This window comes from Bacillus rossius, chromosome 1 (genome assembly GCF_032445375.1).
Source record: "Bacillus rossius redtenbacheri isolate Brsri chromosome 1, Brsri_v3, whole genome shotgun sequence".
NCBI classification, from domain to species: Eukaryota; Metazoa; Arthropoda; class Insecta; order Phasmatodea; family Bacillidae; genus Bacillus; species Bacillus rossius.
In genome coordinates, this window is record NC_086330.1 from 274,568,453 (window position 1) to 274,581,443 (window position 12,991).

Below are 12,991 nucleotides of genomic sequence, written 5' to 3' on the forward strand. Positions count from 1 at the left end.
TTCTAGGTATAGACTCAAAACAAAAACATTGAGCCATAGAGGCTCCAAAAAACATTGCTAAAGGTTTTTTTAAAATTTCCCTTAATTAAAATATTGTGTTACTATAACTATATCAGAAATGTATATATATATATATATATATATATATATATATCACAACTAAATTAGGTAAAAGAGCACTGAGTGCTGGAATGCTATGTTGCAATAACAAGATCTGTAAAGTGAAAAAAGTGTGTCAATAAAAACCTATTGAATTGAAAATTGAATTGTCTTCGATGACGTCAACCCACGGATTCACCGGTCGTGGGATCTATTCGTGTCCACGGTTGAAACAAAAAAGAGTTTTCTTTTCAACGAATTTTGGGATTGGTGCTGCAAATCCAACTGTAATTCGTCTGGGACTTCGCCAATCCTTCTATTTAAACTAAAAATGAAAAATAAATATAGTTTAAAAAAACTTATAAACACGCGTTTAAAGCAATTCGAACTAAAAAGTGAAAAATAATTTTTAAAATAAGCTTAAAACAATATTGAATGAAAAATACTAATATTATTGTGAAAAAAACGTGGGGCGCTTTGTTCCATATTTATCGTACATCGAGCGCCCGATGGTAGAGCAGCCGACATGTCATCGGAAGGCTCTAGGTTCGAATCCCAGTCCGGGCTATCCGAATTTTTCTCACATATTATATACACTCTCATTGAGAAGGTCCTTTCCTCATACTTTTTCAATCCTTATCCTTCCCAAAATTCCTGTTACGTAAATGTGGAACTCTTCACGTAATAATTAATCCGTAACTTCCATCCTTTCCTGCTTCACAGCATTAATCTATTACAGTATGTAAGACTGGTCGAAATCACTTGTTCGTCAATAACCTTATACCATTAGGTCTCACTGTATATATTAATAACGTTAAAATCTTTGAATGGCTTCTAAAATCGAGATTTGACTCTCAATATAGCTGTACACATTAATAATTTGGAAAATAATTACAGTTAATTATAGTTATCACGGAATTAATAGAAAATTAGAACAAATAACAGTTTAAAAAAATTAAAAAAACACGTTTTTATAAATAAACCAAACTTAAAAGTAGAAAATAAATAATCGTTTGAAAAAACGAAAAAACACGCTTTTATAGAAAATCCAACTAGAAAATAGAAAATAAATTTTAATAAATTTGAATTAAAAATAGTGTAAAATAAAAAAATGTATTTTTATTTTAAAACAAGCGTGGAGTGCTTTTTAAGATATTATCAAAATGATAATCCTTCTACTCATATCTCACAATAAAATAATTATAAATATTGACACAATGCACCCCACGCTTTTTTTTTTTAAATAAAATACATTTTTTATTTAAAACTATTTTAAATTCAAATTTATTAAATTTTATTAACTATTTATTAGTTGGATTTTCTATAAAAGCGTGTTTTTTTAGTTTTTTTTAAAATTTTTTTTACGATTTAAGAGCTCTTAAAGTTAATTCGACCTAAACGTTCATTTCACTTGCGATTACACACACACACACACACACACACACACACACACACACACACACACACACACACATATATATATATATATATATATATATATATATAAAGAATACTTCAGGGGGGAAAATAATTAAAAAAGTAACTTTTGCGAGAAGTTTAATACTTTAGCAACGTCAGAAGCATGGGATTAAAGTGGAGGAAGTGCAGGTCCCAGAGAAAAATACTCGTTGAAAGAGCGGACATAGTGACATGGCGTATTGACTACCTCCGCAAAATACGACACTACCGCGAAGTTGGCAGAGATATTGTCTATCTAAATGAAAGTTGTATAGACAGTAAGTTAACTGTTTCTAAATGCTGGCAGCATGAAGATGAATTTGGAGTTCAAACAAATGCTAGCGCAGGTAGAAGGCTTATTTTGTTGCATGCAGGTACTGCGAATGGATTCATTCCTAATGCACTCCTTATTTATAAATCAGGATCTGCCACGGGAGATTACCACGGCCAAATGAATAATGTGAATTTTGAAAAGTGTACCTATAGACGAAATATTATTGCCTAATCTTCCACCAAATGCTGTAGTTGTGATGGACAATGCTCCATATCATAGTATGGAAATTAATAAAGTCCCTTTTGCGAGAAGTTTAATACTTTAGCAACGACCATAAGTTTTATTTATGTAACTGATCTAACATAACAGCGGCTTTTTTAAAATTTAACTACAGAAAAAAAACCTGAGTATGCACGAATGTGGATTGTTCGGGCGTCTGACTCCAAGTCTGTGAATCATCGGTTACTTGCTGAGACGTTAAGTCGTAAAAGCGCGCGCCACCTGTTAGCGAGCAACCGAACTACACGATGAAGGCGTGAAAGTAGCCAGCGTTGCGTAATGGCACTGACGCGCGATACTTGTGCGCCGAGGCGAACTTTTAGCTCACGTGATTTATCGCGCCACTCTCTCTCTCTCTCTCTCTCTCTCTGTCTCTCTCTGTCTGTCTCTCTCTCTGTCCTCTCGCTCTCCGGTCGTACTTGCTATCTGGCAGCCGACGACCGATTTAGTTGTAACTTACAAGAACATTAAAGTGTTCTTCGTGACACTTAACGCATTCCGTAGGTGGCGTGATACGTTTGCAACAGCACGTGCACAGCGCACAGGAAGTTGTCGAATCTCACTACTTTTCTGTGTGCAGTGCGTAATTTCTGTTCACGGCCAATCAGTTTACACTTACATCAGCAACATGGGTTAATTGACGAGTGTTTTTATACATTTTAAGATGAAGATGTGAAATTAATTAAAATTTAGTTATTACTTTCAAGTAATGATTTATATGCTGTATAGTTATCTAGCTAATATCCTTATGCAGATTTTAGTATGTAACTGAGCTTGTACCATTGTAAGGAAAGTATGTGAATAACTACAATTGTTTATTCTTAAGATAATAAAATGTTAGGCACATTTAAGATTTAATTAATAACTAAACCATTTTGAGGTTAAAATTTTGAAAATAGGTTGGCATAAGGCTGTTAATTTTCATTTTATAAGGTATGGCATATTTATGACTCTCATTTTAGTATATTTGAGTACATGTGTATATCTTTCCTGCCGTTTTGTTTTGGCTACACAAGTCTCCACTGTCTTCAACATACTCTCTTTCATGATATACGAAAAATTCAATAAAACAAATAAAATCTTCTCTTAATTCACCTTTGTGTATGCACCACAAAACCATACTTAAAAGATTTGCGAGCCAGATCTTTTGTTTAGTGAAATATGATTGGTAAAATTCCTGCCTGTAATACATCTAACAAAATTTGACTGAAAATTTCTTTACCAAAACTGTTAATAAGCAGGTTTTTGCGTACTTTTGCTAATGTATATGTAGTCTTGGAGAAAGTTTGTTTTAAATTAAATATGAGTATTGTATCTTTTTCAGCTAAAAGAAAATTTGAGAACTTCCTAAAATCACATAATTTGCGAATTCTCTCATTTCTCTAGATTAGAAACATTATTCCGATGTGCATGAAATTGAATATTTTGTTTCAATAAATAGGCTTTATTCTAAGGTGGTTCATTTGGAATTTCTGTATGAACTAATTAATTGACTTCGAGATCACCGAAGTAGCGTGGGTGGATCCGTGATACGGAATGATAGGATGGGTAAACCCGCGATATCACGGCAACGTCCACCACGTTTCCCACTCGCCACAATTCCTGATTCGAACCTACCAAACATAGAATCCATGTTTCCTTGGTGGGAGGCAAGTTTCGAACTCGGCCTTAGTCACATATTGTATGCACTTACATATTGTGTACTCAGCTCTGTTCAAGCTTCAAAAATCTATCAAAAAATATCTGCTGCAATATTTGAAGCTATACTTGCAGGGCTGCAAGTAGTAACTATTGAAAAATTAAAAAAAAAAAAATTAATTTTTTATAAAAGAATGCAAAGCTATCAAAGAGTAGGTAAATAAATTAAACACGAGATCCATGTATATATATATATATATATATATATATATATATATATTAGGGATGAGCCAATCAAATCGTCAAATACTCTAATACTACCGAAACCTTAGTATTGGATGTATTCGATATCCGAGAAAAAAGATGCGAAGGAAAATACTAAATGAAATATAGCCGGTTAAACAATTCAACACCGATAACATTTCACATTTATTAGGTCAATTTTTTTTCCTTTATACCTATCCTGTTATTATTACCTAGGATAGTGTACTATTAACATGTAACTAGATTAATAAAATTTCAATATGTATTGATTCTGGAAACTTAATTTTGAAACAATCATTTTAATGATAGAATTTTTCAACACCTTAGATTATATTGTTACGAATTTATTTTAATAATCGTCGGGGGAAGAACTGGTTTCGTTTAGGGATAGCCCAATAATTTTTTGGCACAGTTTTATTGACTGCTAATATTTACAACACTAATAAATAATCTTACTAAAAATGCCTACTAATCAATTACTCACACTTCAGTATCTCAAGTCCTTACACACCGCACACCTCGCTGGGCCGCACCCCTTGCGCAACTCTCGCCACAGCACTCCTCGTGCACCACCGTCGTCGAACTCTCGTCGCACACCGTCGCACTTCCCTTCGCCGAGCCCCTGTCACGGAGGCTGGCGTCCAGGCTTATATAGACCCTGGCGCCCTTCTAGAAGGTACTAGCGCGGCTGGGGCCACGCCATCCCGCGCCGACCCAACGCCCGAAGTCTCGAGAAGGGCATCGGCAGCTCACTCGATGGCCCGCGAAATTCCCACAGGCTGTCCGGCGCATGGTGCCACGCCATGAGCCTAGAGGGGGGGGGGGGGGGGTGGTAGCGACGACTCTAGTAATCCGGGCCGGCACGCTTGGCATGTCTTACGTCAATGGACGGCTCATGACCTCAGTGACCGTGCGGAGCCGCCAGCCAGCACCAAACTTGGCATCGCGGTCTGGTCTATCGCGTTCGTAACAACATTTTTTTCATCTATTGTAAAAAGATTTATTTTTGACCCTTGACACCTAAATTTGGATTCGGTAATCACTGGAATACGAATTCGAGATTTGGTTTTGAGAAGATTAAAATTTAATCCATCACTAATATAAATTCTAATACCTACCAGAGCAGCGCTGGCTGTGATTTCTTGGTTAAATATGCTTTAGTTTTGGCACTACAAAGACTGTAAATTTCCAAGGAAATTTTTAACTGTTACTTTCCAAGGATTAAATTTGGTTCTGTCTCTTGTCATTTTGTACAGCTGTGAAAAGTATTGTCTTAAATATTCATTATCACGAGCTGTTCGGGCATTGTTATTCCATCGTTGTTCACGATTCTGGTAACGCCTTTACGACGTACTTGCTGTTGCCCTTTAATTATGGAAAATAAACTGATTCTTTCATTGTCAAAAAGGTCCGTATTTTTAAATAGTAGGTAACTTTTTCATTTTTTTTTTGAGTGTATGAACCTAACAGTTTTTGTTTGGTGGCTCGTATATTGTTCATTACATTTTCCCCTCTGTTTGCGTGTTGCTGTAATTCGTGTAGCATGGTTTCATAAGAGTTGTAAGTACCCCGTCTGTCCTCCGTAAGTCGATATGCATGCCGTTTTAAAAGCCTCATGACGTTCGGTTTTACACACTTCTCCCACCAAATGGCGGCCGAAGGAAACTGCTGTTTACGTCCTCGCCATCGTTGCCATTGTTCTGTGAAGTCAGCTGTTATTTCTGTATCTTGTAGCAGTTCCGTGTTGAGACGCCACGTGTCTCGCCCATACCTTGTAACCTCGGCAAATTTTTCATCCGTGAATATCACCGCACAATGGTCACTGATTTCCTCTGAACTACCGATGATATTGTTCCGTAACTGGGAAGCAGGGCCGTGATGTGTGCCAGGTACCTGAGCGGGCCTTCCAGCGGTAGTCCGGCCCACGCACCTTCCCCCTTCCCAGCAAGAAAGGAACCACTGACGTCATGCACGAATAACGTTGGGGGATTAGGGAGGCCGAGCCTATCCACCTCCCTGCCCCGGCGTCCTCCTCCCTCGGCGCGGCCTGGGAATCCCGCGGGCATACAGAGGCTGCCGAGTGACTGACTCCGACGCGTTTCGGGATGCTTCGGACGTCGTGTCGGCCCGGCACGACGCAACACGTCACAGCCACTCCAGTCCATTCGAGAAAGACGAACAACTGGTATAAATGCGGCGACTCCGGCCTCCGCCTGGGGGAAAGGGAAAGGCGGGTTTATTGGTGAGCTGAGTGAAGTGTGAGTTCGGAGATCGACGCAGGCGTGTAGTGACGGGACCTGGCGTGTGTGATCGAGTGGCGCGAGACTAGGTGTGTGGTCAGATGCGTGGTAATGGGCGAACCACTGTAGATCCTAGCTCCAGTGAGGAGTGTGAACTGTGGACTGGACAGATACTTTGTGATCTGTGAACAGACATTAAGTGTGGTGATTTAATTAGTAATGCAAATATTAGTAGCAAATAAAATATTTTATAAAATTAATTGGACTAAGTTATATGTTTCTAAACCATTTTACCCACCCGTAACACTTCAAACAACTTAAAAAATAATATATACAAAAATAAAATCTTACCATCATGTTAGATTTTTTCTCAGTTTATGTTCACGCATTACATCACATACCGAAATCACTATTTTATAAAAAACATTAAAAATATTAAAGGACTATGAAAGCTTTTCAAATTGAAAAATATGTCAGTATCATAATTTTATTAAATGGTATGTTTGCACTGCTAGCTCACGCCCAGATAGCGAAACAGCCTCTATTCAATCTTGAATCAAGCTTGCTATGACAATATGCAAGTTTGTAGTAAGCTTTCATGTCTAGTATGTTCGCTTGCAGCGAGTTTTATTCAAGCTAACTAGTTTATCATGACATGCTTGCCATAACACGCCTATAAACTTGCGACATGCCTACCATGTCATGCCTGCTGCATGATTGCTGCAAGTTTATTATTACAAGTATGTAAGCTTGCAGCTTACTTGATTCAAACGAACAAGGCTCACCGAATGAAGCTTGCAGTATGTCTACAGGAAGCTTGCCAGAAGTCTGCAAAACCTTCGGCGAGTTTGTGGTATCAAGTTTGCAGCAGACTTGTTATTTTACGCTCGTTGTAAGGATTCAGTGTGTAGCTATACTTTAAATATGCTTACACCTCAGGACAAGATAAATTTAGTTACCCATGACATGGAAGAGTAAGTCAAGGATATGCCTATTCATTAATATTGTTTATTGTAGACATATACACCTACCATTGAAAAAATATGGCAGCAACGGATTGTTCACTTTGACAAAACTTTATAGTTTGATATAATTTTGACATTTTTAATTTTTTCTGTTATAAAATAGTGATTACGATATTTTATGTGTTAATACATTAACATAAACTTAGACAAAAATTTAACATTATGTTCAGATTACAGTATTTAAAAATATATTTTACTTAAGATTAAAAGAGCATCGGTGGTTCAGTGGTAGAATGCTCGCCTGCCTCGCGGCCGGCCCGGGTTCGATTCCCGGCCGATGCATCTAATAATTTTGTATTATTTCATCAATGTCTAGCACAAATTAATAAATCAGACTTCTTAATTTATCCTACATTGTATGTATTTTTTTTTCGAATATTATTTTACCCCTTCTATATCAATAGTTGCACGGATTGAAAGAAAAATTTTTTTCTAGGCACATACTAAATCCAGGTTACACACACAATGAATTCTGCACGCAAACTCATGATCGTGACATAACGACCCTCTTAAAATGACACACACACGCTACAAGCATCTAAACCCTCACTATTGGTGATTGCATGCACCTTCTGAACGGTTCGTTTCATATTTTCATTTGCGATCCTGATATCTGTGATTTCTTTCTATCGGCAGGTGTGACATCCAGGATACCGCATGTTTGCAGACTTGTTGTGATAAGCTTACTGTGTGCTTGCCATGACAGGCTTGCTGCAAGCTTGTCATGTGCGAACTAGTTAGATTGAATGAAGCTTGCTGCAAGCCAATATACTTGCTATAACAAGCCTGACTCGATGACTTGTCATTATTAGCCTACTTAAAGTCAGTGAAACCACATGACCTGCGCGATAACTCAAAACAAAAATAATTACAATATAGGGACGACATGTCATCAAGGATTTTCGTATTAACGTAATATTATTCTGAAAAAAAGAGCAACATAAATCAAATATAATTTAGGGGGAGACATAGAAACCGAAAGACACAAATGTTGGTTCCAACAGTTTTTGTGCCATAACAATTTTCTGTCTTTTTATTTTCAAACTTGATACTCGTTAAAGCTAAGTATATTATTAAAAGAACCCCTGAAATTAATAGCAACTGGATACAACTATTTGTTTCTCCAAATTAAACTGATTTTTAAAATAATTTTTACAACTATAATAATACTGTCAATATACATAATGGAATGGGCTTAACGAAGACAAATTTCCAATACTAAACGAGAAAAACTTGAAAACGCATAATAAACTGTTGTAACCAATATGTCGTCCTTCAGATTCCTTATCTCCCCCTCGGAGTGTTTGTGGTTCAAGAGAAGGCTGAACGCCGAGGAAGAACCATGTACAGCGGAGAGAGCGCTTCGAAAGCCAGCAACACACACACACACACACACACACACACACACACACACACACACACACACACACACACACACCAACGTGCACGAGAGGCATGTTGGAAAACTGCCAAGGTCACTTCTTTGAATATGATTCGGTATGCTTTTAAGCTAGCAGAGTGTCCTTTAAATCTTTAAGACGAACGAATTCGGGTTACAGGTTTCGTTGACACCGAAGCCATGGTAGACAATGAACCTGCTATAGTATGTTTCACGCTTAGATTGCAATACAGAGTAAACAACGAACATTGTTGCGGGATTGATACTTCCCGGGTTGTTAACATTAAAAGTATTATTTTGTACACTATATTTTATAATAATGTTTAATATATTGTTTAGTTATAATATTACTTGAATATTCTAAGGCCACAAAATAGTTTATACTGACAGTATTATTAAATTTCCCATTCTGACAAAAAAACTAATTAAGCGCTTAAAAACAGTTATTATTTCATAGAAGAAACTATTTGCAACAGTCACTTTTAATAAAAAGGTATTCCTTTTAAGTATGTGCAATAATGAATAGATCCTAACTTCTTAGAATGAAAGGATATAAATAAAATGTTTACTAAAACGGTTGAAGCCAAGATGGCGCCCTTCAAAAAGATCTTAGAAAAATAAATGGAAATTATCAGATGATGCTCTTTATTAAATACACCAGGAAAATATTGCCCCAAAATTCTCATTTCAAACTTTACCGATACATAAACAAATTTTCATTGCATTACAAATTTGTGTCTAAAACTTATGCGCTCTATGGCATGCATCTGGCAACAGATAACACCGAAAAAAGGTCAGCGATAATAGCAGAAACCATGCATTAGAAAAAGAAAGTAAACGCCGATTTAAATGCACACTTCAATCTAAGCATGGGACGCGCTATAGCAGAGACGATGTGTTACTTTTAAGCTACAGCCAATTGCCAATACACTGTATATTACCCCATATTAACAAAATTCAGTATATTTGGAAGAATAGCTTAACATAACAATACTTGTAACTTTGGCATTGGGTCCGGGTTTACTTTCCGCAAATTCACTTGATGCCAATACCGGAATCTATAAGCTATGAAAACAGGCTAGGAGTTACAGGCAACCTAGTGGCATGGATATTATATTAAATAACATATTCGATTATATATGACGAATAACAAATATTTACTTGTAAAAGAAAATTTGAAGCATTTGGGAAATATAACAAGCAATATACATGTTATACATACAGATAAAAAATGTAAAAAAAAGTTTTGCTGAAAAGTTATTTGTTTTACTATTGTAATGTTGGTAACGTTATTTTCTAACAAATGCAATGCTGATAGCAATGCAATCTTTTTGACTAATTTGACTAAAACGGAAGATTTTTCGCACATAAATCATTCAGCTGTACTTTATTGCTTCCTTGCGTATTTGCTTTTAGCAATGAATTTGATAACCAGGCCAGGCCTCAGACTCAAACAATATGCAAGTTATAACGAAACGTGTGTTTAAAGGAGGAATAATGTGAAATCTCGCTGTAAGCTTATAGCTCGCAAAAATCATATTTGGCCGTAAGTGCCAGCATAGTAAGCGTAACAAAAAATGAATAAAATTGACGTCTTTCCTTTTAAGCCAAGTGAAATTCCTCTCCTGATGTATTTGCTTTCGAAAATGTATGTGGCATTTCAAATTCCATCGACTAAGGTCTTCCCCTGACATTTTCTGCTTTTCATCACGATAAGAGTGGGTGGCTTTTATTTTTTTTTAAGGGACGCACGCCTATCCGAACAATCAACAGCACTCCTCGTTGTTTGCGCTGCCACCCGCACAAAAAGTCTCTGGGTGAAGCAATAACGCCCGATAAAGCTCACCTTGCACGTCTTTGTATCCATCTGTGTGTCGGAAAGCTGCTAAAAGCAAAGATGAGAACAATGCAGCTTAATCTCAAAAGGAGCTGACGCCCTGTACATTGCATTTTGTAAAACAATTCATCGGAAAACTACACTGCTGCAAACTGCAGTCAACTTTCTGACTTTTCAAAACCACCATTTTTTCATAAGAAATTTGAATAAAGGTTTCCAATAAAGAGTAGAGAAACTGAAAAATTTGTTCACGAATTAATTCCAAAAATATTATAGTTGACACGGTAAAGTAAAATATGAATCATACAATTCGAGATTATTTTGTAATACACTTAAAAAAAAAGATAGGTAAACTTATATCACAACTTTTATAGTGATAATGACGATTCATCAATAAAATATTTCTAATGTTAATTAATTTAATTTGGAAATTTAAGTTTACTATAAGTTAAAAGAAAAATAATTTTGGTAATACAAAATATAATATAATCATTGAATTTTATGTTGATTACCGAAAACATAGGTAATAAATGTTCCATATCGTGCTGTAAAAAATAAAAGGCACGATTATACAACACTTTATGATAACCAAAATGTAATTTCACCATGAAATGCAATTTAAATAAAAATAATTTTTTCCGCCCAAAACTTCCATTTTTTCAAGTTTGTTTCGTAAGAATGTAGAAGTGTCAATGACGTAAGAACCACTATGTTGGTGACGTCATTAAAATTTTTATATAGTTGTCACTCGTACTAATCTCTCATTAAATTAACAAAGGATTCTTTATGGCTACAGAAAACTCAATTTTGTATAAATAAATATGTCAGATTCCCTTCTAAATTATTTTTTCAATTATTATTAACAGCTGTCAACACGTAAAAAAAAAGAAAGTTATTGCTGCAGGCTTATAGGACTTAAAGTCTTAATTTTAAAATAAAATGATTATTGTAAGTAGTATAGGAATGGAGGTACGGCAGCAGGTTCCAGGGTGTGGTGTGTGTGGTGGTTTCTGTAACTTTGAACCTACATCTCCGATGATGTCACGGCAGCCATCTTGGATAGACTTGAACTTATCATTTGACCTTGTCCTTGACCTTAACCTTTGACCCCAGTCACTATCTTGGTTTCTGCCATATTGACATCGAGTGCCCCAATTCCCGAATGTTGCACCATCATTAATTATAATGTCATATCCGCCATCTTGGATCTGAACTCACAGTCACATTTTTCGATTCGGACATCGTGTCCGACATCGTGTTTCTTAAGTTCTTCTGGAGGCCGCAGTCTTAGAAAACGTCATCTTTGATTCTGCTGTTTGTTCCTGGAGAGTACCATAATCGCCCTGTCTCATGCAAATAAGGACTATGCTCCATTACTTTACAATGTTGTTGTGGTCCGTATCGACGTATTAAATTTAATTTTTTTCATTCAAAATACTTTGGATTCAAGGTTATTTGGACCATGAAAGCTTTGACCTCTAGGTTGGAATAAAAACGCACTTTGACCGCACGGCCATCCAGACATTTACCAGACCGATAATTAAATAAGGTATATAAAAAATACATTTTCAGACATGTACTTTGTTTTAAATGTAGTGTCAGGCAGTAAAAACGCCGTGTACTAGAGTGTGGTGCCGCCATCTTGTCAACCATCGTGGCCGCCACCTTGAAAATCCGTAGTTATTAAACCAGAAATACAGAAAAAAATGATAGAAATCATCAAAAGAATCACACATTAATTTACTGATTGATTCGATCGATTCCTGCCATCGGTTCAAACCTTGATCAAAGCTAAAAATATAATTTCAGGTAAGAAATTATCTATTTCAAAAAATATGTGAAAAAATCATATAAGTTGCTTAAATTCATAATATGCCAGCGTTCTTGTATTGATTACTGAAAACAATATGGTGTCAGCGCTCTTTAGCAGGCGCTGTGTGTATCTAAACTAGCGCTCCTAATAGTAAGTATTGAAAAATAAAGATGACGTAAATGTCCTCTAGCAGGTGATGCTATTAAAAATTACTTCATTAAAAAAAATACAAGCCTGAATATGGCCGTCCGGTCAAAGGCATATGTTTTTCAACTCTGAGGTTTGATTTATCTTGGTTAGAATCGCTACGAATCAAAGCGTTTTGTACTAAACAATTAAATTTAATATGTTGGAAAAGTCCACAATAACACTGGTAAGAAATGGAACATAGTCCTTATTTACATAATACAAAGAGATTCTGGCACTCTCTAGCAAAAAAACAGCAAACATTGAGATGACGGTATTTAAAATGGTGGCCTCCAGAAGAACATAAAACACAATATGGCGATTGACGTCTTTTTTTAAATGGCAGCGTTCAGAAAACTAAAACACAATTGTGGACAAAACGTCCGAATCGAAAAAAGTGACACTAATGTAAGATCCAAGAAGGTGGACATGACATAAGATTTAAAGATGGCGACCGTAACAAACAGTTATACGTTCAG

At 36.1% G+C, this 12,991-nt stretch overlaps 1 non-coding gene across 1 annotated transcript; it reads left to right on the forward strand.

The window, feature by feature from the left end:
- Positions 1–7,488: 7,488 nt before the first annotated feature.
- Trnag-gcc (transfer RNA glycine (anticodon GCC)) lies at positions 7,489–7,559 on the forward strand. Its single transcript has one exon. It is a non-coding gene; the product is annotated as a tRNA-Gly (tRNA).
- The last annotated feature ends 5,432 nt before the right edge of the window (positions 7,560–12,991 follow it).